The 15,308-nt window shown below is 44.2% G+C and overlaps 1 pseudogene; it reads right to left on the reverse strand.

The window, feature by feature from the left end:
* Positions 1-15,308, reverse strand: part of LOC112632489 — a 59,913-nt pseudogene that overhangs the window by 24,615 nt on the left and 19,990 nt on the right.

Genomic DNA, 15,308 nt, shown 5'->3' on the forward strand with positions numbered 1-15,308 from the left:
TTTTTTTTTTTGAGACGGAGTCTTGCTCTGTGCCCCAGGCTGGAGTGCAGTGGCGCGATCTCGGCTCACTGCAAGCTCCGCCCCCCCGGGTTCACGCCATTCTCCTGCCTCAGCCTCCCGAGTAGCTGGGACTACAGGCGCCCGCCACCTCGCCCGGCTAATTTTTCTTGTATTTTTAGTAGAGAAGGGGTTTCACCGTGTTAGCCAGGATGGTCTTGATCTCCTGACCTCGTGATCCGCCCGTCTCGGCCTCCCAAAGTGCTGGGATTACAGGCTTGAGCCACCGCGCCCGGCCTTGAATTTAGTTCTATCAGTCCTAGCAGTGTGACCTACGGGAACTTGTTTAACATCTCTGTTTCTTCAGTTCCCTAAAATGGAAATAATAATCATATCAACTTCATAGGTTTGTTACGGTCATAAAATGGATTAATATATGCAAGTTACTTAATAACAGCTGACTGTGTTCCAAAAGTTAGATATGATTCTTATTAGGTAGTGTTTTGGTAATAGTAATAGTTTTAAAAAACAGACTCTCTACCCTCAAGGATTTATGATGCAGTGCAACAACCCTGGTCAATGGCTAGGGGGTGTGCAGGTACCACCACATAATGAGTGTGGGTCATGTGTCCAGCCTTATAATCACAAAGTCATTATTAGCACCAGGGTCATGGTGTAGGCTTGGCCTCAGGGGAATCACTATAACTAGAGCGAGTCTCATCCCAGTAAGTGTCTACACAGACATTTATGGAAAAGGAGCTCTGAATCTTGTCTCTTGCAAGGATGGGAGAGAAGAAAGTCCTTCCAAATGGAAATCTATAGGAACAGGTGAGACGGGCTGAGAGGGTGAGAAGACACCATGTAGAAATACACCTGTGTAGAGCAGGCTGCACTCACCTGTGAGTCCCAGTAGCATAGAATGAGGCAGGGGTTGTCCAGGTGGGCTGGGAGACAAGGATGGACATTGCCTGCTGTCTTCAAATGTCTGCATGGAGATGCCCTGTCCTCTGTGATCTGGACCTTGCCTGTCATGATGTCCAAGGAGGGAAGTTGCTGTGGGAGCTAACGGCCGTGAGACTGGTGCAGTCCTCCATTGTGAAAGAGGAAGCAGACATGGTTGCCACTGCAGGGAAGTTGCTGATGTTTGTGTCTGCAGTTCCCAGGCCTGCAGAGCTCAAGCCAATACTGGAGAAAGGTTGACTAACCTAAAGCCTGTTCTCTGTCTCAGAGGCAGTCTTCTCATGCCAGGTGTCCCGTGGCCCCTCCTCATTTGACAGCCCTGATCCAGAAAGCTCTGCACCTAAGAACTGAGTTTGGATCTTCCGAGATTGATTCTAGGTGCGGGAAGATAGAGGCTCTGTTGCTGTAGCTGCTTTTTGGAATGGAACCCAAACTCCTGGATGACCCCTGCACAAGGTCCCTCAAGCCAACAAGTAACAAGCTGAGCAAATCACAGACAACAATTCTTTTAAAATCTATCAGTGAAATGAGGTCACAGGGCAAACCACTGTCCCCCAGGTTGGAAATTAGACAGGAGGATATAAAAAATCACAACCTCCTAAATCCAAAACCTCCATAGAAAGCAGTGCTGGGGTAGGAAAGCCTACTGTAATTGAAGAATTGCTAGAGCTTGGTGTGGATCAGTCTGAGTTACAAACTCCAGGAGGACCCAATCACAGGCAGTCCCACACTTCTGTGAGTTTTACCTCCTGGAGCTTGACTAGGGCCTCTGAGTGAATATGAGAGAAACACTCACCTGTGTTTCCAGGGAGGAACAAGGAAGCATTTTGAAATACACCAGAGTGTTCTTCATTCTTACCATGCCCAGCTCCCAGGAGAAACTATTTTACCAGAGCCTAACCTGCTGGGGTTTGGTCAAAGCCTAACATGGGGAAGGGAAGGACCCAACTCCAGTCTCCTGGAGCCATCCTGGGGGCACAGGTTAACAAGACTGTGACCTCTTCTGCCAGTGATGAGTCCACATAACATTTTAGGGAAACAAATAATTAAAAGTGAGATTTGACAACAAAGATGAAAATGCAGTGAAGAAATGAGAAGTGAAAATGCTAGGAGTGAAGGTCAAATTGAATGTGAGTGCAGTTATAGAAGTATAAATAGCTGACAATGGCATTGTAGACCCTGTTACTGTTCAAGAGACTTCAGATGGGCACCAGGGGGACTTAGAAAAGGCAAACTTACCATAAATGAAACAGGAGTGGTGACAAACAAAGTGTTGGTGTCCCAGAGAATGAGACGCCAGCAACAATCTTCACATAGAAGGCACTTTTGCAGAGATTTCACCACATTAAAAGTACAAAGGGAAAGAGCTGGCAAGATGGTTGAATAGGAACAGCACCAGTCTGCAGCTCCCAGTGAGACTAACACAGAAGGTGGGTGATTTCTGCATTTCCAACTGAGGTACCCAGCTCATCTCATTGGGACGGATTAGACAGTGGGTGCAGCCGACAGTGGGTGCAGCCTACGGAGGGTGAGCAGAATCAGGGTGGTGTGTTGCCTCACCTGTGAAGCACAAGGGGTTGGGGAACTCCCTCCCCTAGCCAAGGGAAGCTGCCAGAGACTATGCCATGAGGGTGCTATCTGGCCCAGATACTATGCTTTTCCCATGGTTTTCACAACCTGCAGACCAGGAGATTCCCTCGGGTGCCTAGACCACCAGGGCCCTGGATTTCAAGCACAAAACTGGGCAGCTGCTTGGGCAGACACCTAGCTAGCTCCAGGTTTTTTTTGTACCCCAGTGGCACCTGGAATGCCAGTGAGACAGAACTATTCACTCCCCTGGAAAGGGGGCTGAAGCCGGGGAGCCAAGTGGTTTAGCTCAGTGGATCCCCCCTCATGGAGCCCAGCAAGCAAAGATCCACTAGCTTGAAATTCTTGTTGCCAGCACAGCAGTCTAAGGTTGACCTGGAACACTCAAGCTTGGTTGGGGGAGGGGTGTCTGCCATTACTGAGGCTTGAGTAGGTGGCCGCTGGGATGTTCGAACTGGGCAGAATCCACCACAGCGCAGCAAAGCCACTGTAGCCAGACTGCCTCTCTAGATTCCTCCTCTCTGGGCAGGGGATCTCTGAAAGAAAGGCAGCAGCCTGTCAGGGGTTTATAGATAAAACCCCTATTTCCCTGGGAGAGAGCACTTGAAGGAAGGGGTGGCTGTGGTCACAGCTTCAGGAGACTTAAACTTTCCTGCCCACCAGCTCTGAAGAGACCAGTGAATCTCCCAGCACAGCACTGCTCTGCTAAGGGACTGATTGCCTCCTGAAGTGGGTCTTTGACCCCTATGCCTCCTGATTGGGAGATACCTCCCAGCAGCAGTCGACAGATACCTCATACAGAGAGCCCCAGTTGACATTGGCAGGTGCCCCTCTGGAATGTAGCTTCCAGAGGAAGAAGCAGGCAGCAATCTTTGCTGTTCTGCAGCCTCTGCTGATGATACCCAGGCAAAGAGTCTGGAGTGGACCTCCAGGAAATTCCAGCAGACCTGCAGAAGAGGGCCCTGACTGTTAGAAGGGAAAATAACAAACAGAAAGCAATAATATCAACATCAACAAAAAGGATGGCCAAGCAGAAACCCCATCCAAAGGTCACCAACATCAAAGATCAAAAGTAGATGAATCCATGAAGATGAGGAAAAACCAGCACAAAAATGCTGAAAATTCCAAAAACCAGAATGCCCTTTCTCCTCCAAAATATCACAGCTCCTGCCAACAAGAAAACAAAACTGGACAGAGAATGAGTTTGATGAATTGACAGAAGTAGGCTTCAGAAGGTGAGCAATAACAAACTTCTTTGAGCTAAAGGAGAATGTTCTCTAACCCAATGCAAAGAATAACCTTAATAAAAGGTTACAGAAACTGCTAACTAGAATAATCAGTTTAGAGAAGAATATAAATGACCTGATGGAGCTGAAAAACACAGCACACTTTGGGAGGCCGAGACGGGCGGATCACGAGGTCACGAGATCAAGACCATCCTGGCTAACACGGTGGAACCCCGTCTCTACTAAAAATACAAAAAACTAGCCGGGCGAGGTGGCGGGCGCCTGTAGTCCCAGCTACTCGGGAGGCTGAGGCAGGAGAATGGCGTAAACCCAGGAGGCGGAGCTTGCAGTGAGCTGAGATCTGGCCACTGCACTCCAGCCTGGGCGACAGAGTGAGACTCCGCCTCAAAAAAAAAAAAAAAAAACACAGCACAAGAACTTCATGAAGCATACACGAGTACCAATAGCTGAATTGATCAAGTGGAAGAAAGGATATCAGAGATTGAAGATCAACTTAATGAAATAAAGCATGAAGACAAGGTTAGAGAAAAAAGAATGAAAAGGAACGAACAAAGCCTCCAAGAAATATGGGACTATGTGAAAAGACCAAACCTACACCATTTGATTGGTTAACTGAAAGTGACGGGGAGAATGGAACCAAGTTAGAAAACACACTTCAGGATATTATCCAGGAGAACTTCCCCACCCTAGCAAGACAGGCCAAAATTCAAACTCAGGAAATACAGAGAACACCACAAAGATATTCCTTGAGAAGAGCAAGACACATAATCGTCAGATTCACGAAGGTTGAAATGAAGGAAAAAATGTTAAGGGCAGCCAGAGAGAAAGGTCAGGTTACTCACAAAGGGAAGCCCATCAGACTAACAGCAGATCTCTCTGCAGGAACCCTACAAGCTAGAAGAGAGTGGGGGCCAATATTCAACATTCTTAAAGAAAAAAATTTTCAACCCAGAATTTCATATCTAGCCAAACTAAGCTTCACAAGCAAAGGAGAAATAAAATCATTTACAGACAAGCAAATGCTGAGGGATTTTGTCACTATCAGGCCTGCCTTACAAGAGCCCCTAAAGGAAGCACTAAATATGGAAAGGAAAAACCAGTACCAGCCACTGCAAAAAATGTAAAGACCATAGACATTATGAAGAAACTGCATCAACTAATGTGCAAAATAACCAGCTAGCATCATAATGACAGGATCAAATTCACACATAACAATATTAACCTTAAATGTAAATGGGCTAAATTCTCTAATTAAAAGACACAGACTGGCAAATTGGATAAAGAGTCAAGACCCATTGGTGTGCTGTATTCAGGAAACCCATCTCACATGGAAAGACACACATAGGCTCAAAATAAAGGGATGGAGTAAGATTTACCAAGCAAATGGAAAGAAAAAAAAGCAGGGGTTGCAACCCTAGTCTCTGATAAAACAGACTTTAAACCAACAAAGATCAAAAAAGACAAAGGAGGACATTACAAAATGGTAAAGGGATCAATGCAAAAAAGAGCTAACTATCCTAAATATATATGCACCCAATACAGGAGCACCCAGATTCATAAAACAAATTCTACAGACCTACAAAGAAACTTAGAAACTTACACTCCCACACAATAATAGTGGGAGACTTTAACACCCCACTGTCAATATTATATCAATGAGACAGAAAATTAACAAGGATATTCAAGACTTGAACTCAGCTCTGGACCAAGCAGACCTAATAGGCATCTACAGAACTCTCCACCCTAAATCAACAGAATATGCATTCTTCTTGGCACCACATAGCAGTTATTCTAAAACTGACCACATAATTGGAAGTAAAACACTCCTCAGCAAATGCAAAAGAATGGAAATCATACCAAAGAGTCTCTCAGATCACAGTGCAATCAAATTGGACCTCAGGATTAAGAAACTCACTCAAAACTGCACGACTTCATGGAAACTGAACAACCTGCTCCTGAATGACTACTGAATAAATAGCAAAATTAAGGCAGAAATAAATAAGTTCTTTGAAACCAATGAGAACAAAGACACAATGTACCAGAATCTCTGGGACACAGCTAAAGCAGTGTTTAGAGGGAAATTTATACCACTACATGCCCACATGAGAAAGCAGGAAAGATCTAAAATTGACAACCTAACATCACATTTAAAAGAATTAGGGAAGCAAGAGCAAACACATGCAAAAGCTAGCAGAAGACAAGAAATGACTGAGATCAGAGCAGAACTGAAGGACACAGAGACATGAAAAACCCTTTAAAAAATCAATGAATCAGGAGCAGGTTTTTTGAAAAGATTAACAAAATAGACCACTAGCCAGACTAATAAATAAGAAAAGAGAATAATCAAAGAGACACAATAAAAAATGATAAGAGGATATTACTATTGATCCCACAGGAATACAAACTACCATCAGATATACTATAAACAACTCTACACAAATAAACTAGAAAATCTAGAAGAAATGGATAAATTCCTGGACACACACACCCTCCGAAGACTAAATCAAGAAGTTGAATCCCTGAATATACCAATAACGAATTTTGGAATTGAGGTAGTAATTGATAGACTACCAATCAAAAAAAGCCCAGGACGAACGGATTCACAGCCAAATTCTATCAGAGGTACAAAGAGGAGCTGGTACCATTCCTTCTGAAACTATTCCAAATACTACAAAAAGAGGGACACCTCCCTGACTCATTTTATGAGGCCAGCATCATCCTGATACCAAAGCCTGGCAGAGATGCAACAAAGAAAAAAAATTTCAGGCTAATATCCTTGATGAATATTGATACAAAAATCCTCAGTAAAATACTGGCATACTGAATCCAGCCTCACATCAAAAAGCTTATCCACTACAATCAAGTCAGCTTCATCCCTGGGATGCAAGCCTGGTTCAACATTCACAAATCATAAAAGTAATCTATCACATAAACAGATCCAATGACAAAAACCACATGATTATCTCAATAGATGCAGAAAAGGCCTTTGATAAAATTCAACACCACTTCATGCTAAAAACACTCAATAAACTAGGTATTGATGGAACATATCTCGAAATAATAAGAGCTATTTATGACAAACCCACAGCCAATATCATACTGAATGGACAAAAGCTGAAAGCATTCCCTTTGAAAACCAGCACAAGACAAGGATGCCCTCTCTCACTACTCTTGTTCAACATAGTATTGGAAGTTCTGGCCAGAGCAATCAGGCAAGAGAAAGAAATAAAGGGTATTCAAACAGGAAGAGAGGAAGTCAAATTGTCTCTGTTTGCAGATGACATGATTGTATATTTAGAAAACCCCATAGTCTCAGCCCAAAACTTCCTTAAGCTGATAAGCAACTTCAGCAAAGTCTCCAGATACAAAATCAAAGTGCAAAAATCACAAGCATTCCTATACACCAATAATAGACAAACAGAGAGTCAAATCATGAGTGAAATCCCATTCACGATTGCTACAAAGAGAATAAAATACCTAGGAATACAATTTACAAGGGATGTAAAGGACCTCTTTAAGGAGAATTACAAACCACTGCTCAAGGAATTAAGAGAGGGCACAAACAAATGGAAAAACATTCCATGCTCATGGATAAAAAGAATCAATATCATGAAAATGGCCATACTGCCCAAAGTAATTTATAGATTCAATGCTATTCCCAGTAAGCTACCATTGACTTTCTTCACAGAATTAGAAAAAACTAGTTTAAATTTCACATGGAACCAAAAAAGAGCCTGTATAGCCAAGACAATCCTAAGCAAAAAGGACAAAACTGGAGGCATCACTCTACCTGACTTCAAACCATACCACAAGGCTACAGTAACCAAAAGAGCATTGTACTGGTACCAAAATAGATATATAGACCAATGGAACACAATAGAGGCCTCAGAAATAACACCATGCATCTACAACCATCTGGTCTTTGACAAACCTAACAAAAACAAGCAATAGGGAAAGGATTCCCTATTTAATAAATGATGGTGTGAAAACTGGCTAGCTATATCTAGAAAGCTGAAATTGGACCCCTTTCTTACACCTTATACAAAAATTAACTCAGGATGGATTAAAGCTTTAAACATAAGACCTAAAACGATAAAAACCCTAGAAGAAAACCTAGGCAATACCACTCAGGACATAGGCATGGGCAAAGACTTCAAACTAAAACACCAAAAGCAATTGCAACAAAAGTCAAAATTGATAAATGGAATCTAATTAAACTAAAGCGCTTATGCACAGCAAAAGGAACTATCATCAGAGTGAACAGGGAACCTACGGAATAGGAGAAAATTTTTGCAATCTACCACCTGACAAAGGGCTAATATCCAGAATCTACAAGGAACTTAAACAAATGTAAAAGAAAAAAACAACCCCATCAAAAAGTGGGTGAAAAATATGAACAGACACTTCTCAGAAGAAGACATTTATGCAGCCAACAAACATATGAAGAAAAGCTCATCATCACTGGTCATTAGAGAAATGCAAATGAAACCACAATAAGATACCATCTCACACCAGTTAGAATGGCGATCATTAAAAAGTCAAGAAACAACAGATGCTGGAGAGGATATGGAGAAATAGAAAAGCCTTTACACTGTTGTTGGGAATGTAAATTAGTTCAACCATTGTGGAAGATAGTGTGGCAATTCCTCAAGGATCTAGAACCAGAAATACCATTTGACCCAGCAATCCCATTACTGGGTATATACCCCAAAAATTATAAATCGTTCTGCTACAAAGACACATGCACATGTATGTTTATTGCAGCACTATTCACAATAGTAAAGACTTGGAACCAACCCAAATGCCCATCAATGATAGACTGGATAAAGATAATGTGGCACATATACACAATGGAATACTATGCAGCCATAAGAAAGAATGAGTTCATGTCCTTTGCAGGGACATGGATGAAGCTGGAAACCATCATTCTCAGAAAACTAACTGTTCAAAAACCAAACATCACATGTTTTCATTCATAAGTGAGAGTTGAACAATGAGAACAAATGGACACAGGGAGGGGAACATCACATACTGGGGCCTGTCGGGGGCTGGGGGGCTAGGGGAGGGATAACATTAAGAGAAATACCTAATGTAGATGATGGGTTGATGGCTGCACTAAACCACATGGCATATGTATACCTATGTAACAAACCTGCATGTTCTGCACATGTATCCCAGAACTTAAAGTGTAATTTAAAACGAAAACAAAAACAAAAAACAAAGAAAGTGCAAAGGATAAGGTGTTGGAAACAAATTCAAAATTAGGAAGATGATGAAACACCAAGGTAGAAACAATGCTTGCTCCATATCAGAAATGTACAAGAAGGCGGCAAGCACTGATCCAACTACTCTTGATACATTTTTACAAATCAAAAAGCACTTGAACTCTCAATGTTTCTAATGCTTTGAATTACAGTGCAGTAATAAATATTTATTTCATTATATTTTCATTGCCTCCTACATTTGTAACTTTGTTTCTAATATTTTGACAAAAAATTGCAAAAGTCACAGAATGATCCTTGTTTTTCCAATTGGTTATGGAGATTGCTTTCCCAGGTTTCAGGTTGCACAGTCATTTTTAGAATCCTGCATTGCCATGAAAAATGAGAACTGCCTGTATTCAGAATAATACAGATGGTAATAGGTGCTAAGGAAAAATTCATCGTGTTAAGATAAATTAGAACGTCAGGGTAGGGAGGGAAATTGATATTTTATACAGAATGTTTTACATTAGTTGACATTAGGCAGAAAGAGTTGAAGGAGGGATGAAGGGAGCCATGTAGCTGTGTTGGAGAAGAGGCAGAGCAGTTTATGCCTAGGCTTTTCCAAAGAATCACTGTGGCTGAAAACTGAAAGCCAGTAGAGGGAGTAGGAGTGCTACCAGAAGAGATAATGCTGGCTGGGACAGGGAGGGGTGGTGGAGGTGAGAAATGTGCAAATTAGGCGTGTAACTCGGTGTTGTGCTGGGGCAGCCGAGAGAACCAATTGTTAATTTTCAGGAATTTTGCAATCTGGTTGTTCAACTGTTGATAGCTTGAAACTGTCTATGTGGGAAGTTATTACGCTGCAGAGATTGGCAAGCACTACAAATCAGCTTTTTGTTTTTCCCTTTCAGAAAGTCCATTGTTAAACGTTTACTGTCTCACGTAAGTGGACATAAGCATTTCAAAGGCAGAATTGAATACAGGGCTTTAAAAAAGAGAGAATGAGAAATCAAGAAGGACTCCAGGATGTTGGACTGTGGCGGTGTATCTACGTGTTTCTACCCTGAGCAGCAGGGCTGGGAAGGCTGCAGGATGCTAGGAGAACAAGTGTCCCATCACAGAGAAAGCAGGGAGAGCTTCTTTCTTTCTTGGTGTGAGACAAAGAGGAAGGAGAATCATTTTTTCTTAAAATTGGGATGGGGGTTCGTTTGTATTCAGGAAGCAATAGTGAACCTGAACAAGGCCGGGAAGTTGGGGTAGGCAGGAATCCAGAAGGCAGAATAACTCTTGAGAGGCTAGAGAGAGTCTGTGGTTTATGGTCAGTCCCAAGGCGATGGATGCGAGGAGTCCTAATGTGATTAGATATGGCGTGTTTCTCATATTCCAGGGAGGTGTCATGAGTCACTCTCAGAGCCCCATCCTACGGTCCCTGCTCAGCACCATGAATGGAAGACCCTGCTCCGGAGCATCAAGGACTCTGCAAAGGAACAATAGGAGCCTGCCGGCAGGCAGATATCCTGGAAGGACAGGCATTTGGAGCTGAGTCTGGGGAAGCTTCTCGCCAGCTCCTTCTCTCAGGCTGAGCCCTTCAAGGAAGGAAGGAGGCAGTACAGACTGAGGGTCCCTCATGGCAGAGGAGGAGGGAAAGAGCTGTGGGAAACACGTCCACATTTAGTCATCTGCTCATCATTCAGGAAATGATTCCTGAGAGCCTGCTATGTCCTTAGTGCTGGTCTTCCTCCTGTGTTGCCTATCGTGGGTGGACAGGCGGCCCTGAGATAGAATTTCACCTGCTCAGCCCTCCTCGCAAGTCCTGACACCCTTTCCCTCATCCCTCCCACTCAGGCACTGAGAGCCTGAGAGCACTAAGAGCAGCCCACTTGAGGCATCTCAACATTACTCTACAGTGGGGATTCCTTAGACCTCATGGAGTACAGCATCAAATAATCAAGAGATGGCCTGCAAGGGACCACCCACAGAGTTGGCCCTCATTCAGCCCCTTCTCCCCACCTCCTCCATGGGCCCCTAGGGTGCTATGGACATCTTTGAACACCCTTGCTGTAGTCCACCTCCTGCAGCACCCACACACTTCCTGGGGTTGGGATTCTCCTAGAGGCTTCCCTGAGACTTCTGAGGGTGCTGAGGAAGCCCCATCACCTTCTCCAAACTCCACTGAACCTGAGGCTGTGTGGTATGTGGGCTGGGTCCTCCTGCTGGCCTGACCTTCTGGAGCAGCCCTTGGCCCACCCTCCCTCCTCTACACTTACAATCGGGCCTTCTGCTTCCAGTGGACGTAGGCGGCAGAGACACCAATCAGCAGCAGCACCTTGGAGCCCAGGAGGAGACCTAGGAGGAGTGGGGCAGTAGGAGCTGGCACCAGGCCTGGAAATCAGGAGACAGGAGGAGCCATGACACCATCCCAGGGGCCTCAACTGAGGCTATCTGGGCTGGTCAGTTCTCCAAGTCAAGAGTTCAGAATGAGAAGGTTGGAGCAATTCTCTACACTTTAACAAGTGCAGTTTGGTGCTGCAGAGACAGGGGCTATCAATCAGGCTTGTGGAATTCAAACCCTGGCTCCCAGACCTGTTCACCACCTAGGTCCCCTCTCTGAGCCTCAATATCTTTATCTCTAAAAGGGACAGCAAATTAGCACTGGTTAAAAGGAGAAAATGCCAGGATGACAGTAGAGTATCTGACACAACTGCTGCTCCTTGGCCCCCTCCCACCTCCCTCCTCTTTCATCCAAGTGGTCATTTAGGCCAATAGCATGGCAAAGAGGAGTGAGACCTCTACTACGAGTTAGCAGATCTGACTTAAATCTGAGTCACTTGCTAGCTGTCATTGTTCTAGGTATGAGACGCACCACCTGGGAATTTCAATGTCTTTGTCTGTAATATTTGCAAATTAGGATAAAGCCACATTCCCACCCATGTTCAAGGGTTCTGGGGAGCCTTGATTGCTATATCACGTAGGAGGGAAATTAGACAACATCCATATAAATTAAAACACATACACCCTCTGACTTAGCAATGCCACTTCCAGTGGGCATCTTCCCCCAGAGAAGGATAACATATGTGCAGGGTCATCCACAGCAGAATTATTTCAAAAGCTCAAAGTTGGGAACCACTTACATATCCATCAACAGAAGACTACAAAATAGCACTTAATATTTCCATAAATTGACATATTCTGCAGCTGGTAAACAATGGAGCAGGTCTCTATGTCCTTATATGGAATCTCAATAAGAAATTATATGGCTTGCATTTGGGAGAGGTTTTCCAATCACCAACAGAGCACAGAGAATGAATGAGAGAGGCATTCTAAACCTTTGAATAACTATGAAAAGGAGAAATACTGGCTTCCTATTCAGTTCTGTTCAAAGAGCTTTCATGTAGCACCTACTATGCACCAGACTCTTCTATGGAGAGAGTGTCTAATGCCAGGACGGAACGAAGCCTGCCTGGAACAGGATGTGGGCTCTTGCCCCAATCCTAGCTGGCCCTGTGACCTTGGGCAAGGCCCCTGTCATTTCTTGGCTTCAGTCTCCTATCTGTAAAAGGGCATTGGGCTAAATGGTCTGAGGTCCTTCTTGCACTGACATTCCAGGATCCAGGAGCTAAACTGAGGATCCAGGGCCTCTGAAAGAAAACCCAAAGTAAGCATTGTTGCTGCCTTAACTGAGGGACCCCTAAGTCATCCTTTTAGGGGACCTCTTCCCTTAGGTGAGGGACATTCTGAGATGGCCCAGCTCTGCTTGAAGCCTTTAGTGACTGTGTGCAGCAGTCCCTGAGTCACACAAGAGTTTCCTGAACAACCCACAACCATCCTGGATAGACCCATAAAGCTCTTGGCATCTCCTTTCACCGGGGCCATCAGATTAAACAGTGAATCTCCGTCCTTCAGGAATCTGCCCAGTGTGATGTTTCCGAAGATTAAATAAAGAAAAACCCAATTTACTCCCTCAGTGCTCTGGATGGATTTATCCTCATTAGAAGGGAACAGAATGTAAGCTTGGTGAGAACAGAGCTTGTGCCTTTTTTTTTTTTTTTTTTTTTTTTTTTTTACAGCTATTTGCTCCATCACGATGGAGGCTCACACACAGTAGGTTCTCGGTGAATGCTTGTTGCGTAAAGAAGAGTCTCAGCCACGCTGAGGGGGAAAGTGCTCTGTGGACGCGGCAGGCAAGGTCTAGTCTTGTGCCTGGGAAAGTCACTCAAATCGTCAGTTCCCTTATCTATGGAAACATGGCTGGGCCAGATTAGAAGAGGCAAAGGCTGTGGTGCCAGGCAGACTAAGGTTTCAGACTTCCCCATCATTTACCAGCTGCCGAGCCTTGAGTGAATAGCATGATATCTCCAGGCCTCGATATACCTGATGTGTAGAAGAGGGTGGCATCAGATCATGAAAGTGAGCACCCACTGCCACCCTTGATTGTTGCTGACAGAGAGGACAGTGCTATTATTGACTTCTTGTCACAACTTAGGGGATGAAGGAGGCCCACACTGTACTCTCCACGCACAGACATCGGAGTCCCTGGTCCAGACTTAATCTCCACATTGGCAGGAATTGCTCTTAGGAGCTTCACACAGTAGTAGGTGCTAGTGTCTTCGAGGGTGGTGTTACTGATGCGGATGGAATAGTCTGTGCTGTTTCTCTTTCTCTGGTCTGAAATAGTTGTTACCCAGGGAGAGTGGCATCCTTTTGGACTGTAGATTAATTTCCGGCCTGGACCAGCTCCTCTGAACCACTGGACCGGTCCCACAGGGAGCAGGGAGGTCACAGTGCAGTTCAGAGTGGCCGTTTCTCCAGCTGCAACTGACACAAATGCCTCAGGCTAAATCACCTGCAGCTCCTCACCTGCCACTTCTAGAAAGTAACAGAGCCATCATTTATTCATCCTTACGTGATCTTGAATATTTCCTCAAGTGTTTATCAACGAACTTCAATGACTGGGTGCATACCAGGAGAAGGCCCTAAGCTCAGCACACTGCGTGTATTATCTCATTTAACCCTCACTACAAGTCTGTAACATGAGACTGTATTACAAGTGAGGACACTGAGACACAGAGAGGTTCAGTTTCATGGAAGAGCATGGGGTTGCTAACCTGAGTGGAGTGGAGCTCCTGAGCCCCCTTTGGAAGTGTCATGCTTTGCCGAATATTTGTGCCTCCACTTTCTGGCCATAAAGAGTATTGCACTTTCTTTTTCCTTTTTTTTTTTTTTTTTTTTGAGTTGGAACTTAGCTCTTGTTACCCAGGCTGGAGTGCAATGGCATGATCTCGGCTAACCCCAACCTCTGCCTCCCAGGTTCAGGGGATTCTCCTGCCTCAGCCTCCTGAGTAGCTGGGATTACAGGCATGTGGCACCATGCCCAGCTACTTTTGTATCTTTAGTAGAGATGGGGTTTCTCCATGTTGGTCAGGCTAGTCTCAGACTCCTGACCTCAGGTGATCTGCCCGCCTCGGCCTCCCAAAGTGCTGGGATTACAGGCGTGAGCCACCGTGCCTGGCTGCGCTTTCTGAATCATTGCATTGGGTGGGGCCATGTGACTGCTTTAGGCCACTGAGTTGTGAGCAGAAGTGATGGGTATAATTTGTGGCTGTGCATTTAACTGCAAGAGCCTCTATCGATTAACTTCTCCCTTCCACAGAGACCTACAAGGCTCTGATGAGGTCAGCTCCATCAGCCTGGATGCCTGAATGACCATGAATTCTCCACATACACTGAACATGTAGCTTAACTAACGAACTCCACATTGTTTTAAGCCTCTGAGAATTTCTCACCCATAGTGTAATTACATTACCTTAGTTTCCTAATGTTGATGTGACAAATTATCAGAACTTAGCATCTTAAAACAAAAGAAATGTATCATCTTATAGTTCTGGAGGTCAGGAGTCTAAAATCATGTTATGGATAGAATCAAGGAGAAAAATATTCAAATATACAAAGATAGAGGATGACATGTTGGTGACCATTGCAGATAGGTAGGATGAAGAAGTCCAGAGATCTACTGTGCAATATGAGGACTAGAGTTAATAGGATTGTATTGAATTCAGTATTTTTGCTCAAACAGTCTATCTTAGATGCCCTACACACACACACACACACACACACACACGATAACTATGTGAGAGGATGGATGTGTTCATTTGCTTGACTGTAATAACCATTATCCTATGTCTATGTATATGAAAGTACCATGTTTTACCCCTTAAATAAGAGGTGTCAGCAGAGCTGTGTGTATTCTGGAGGCTCTGTTCCTTGCCTTTTCAAATTCTAGAGGCTGCCACATTCCTTTTCTCATAGTTACATC

Source organism: Theropithecus gelada, chromosome 10 (assembly GCF_003255815.1).
Source record: "Theropithecus gelada isolate Dixy chromosome 10, Tgel_1.0, whole genome shotgun sequence".
In the NCBI taxonomy this organism is placed as follows: Eukaryota; Metazoa; Chordata; class Mammalia; order Primates; family Cercopithecidae; genus Theropithecus; species Theropithecus gelada.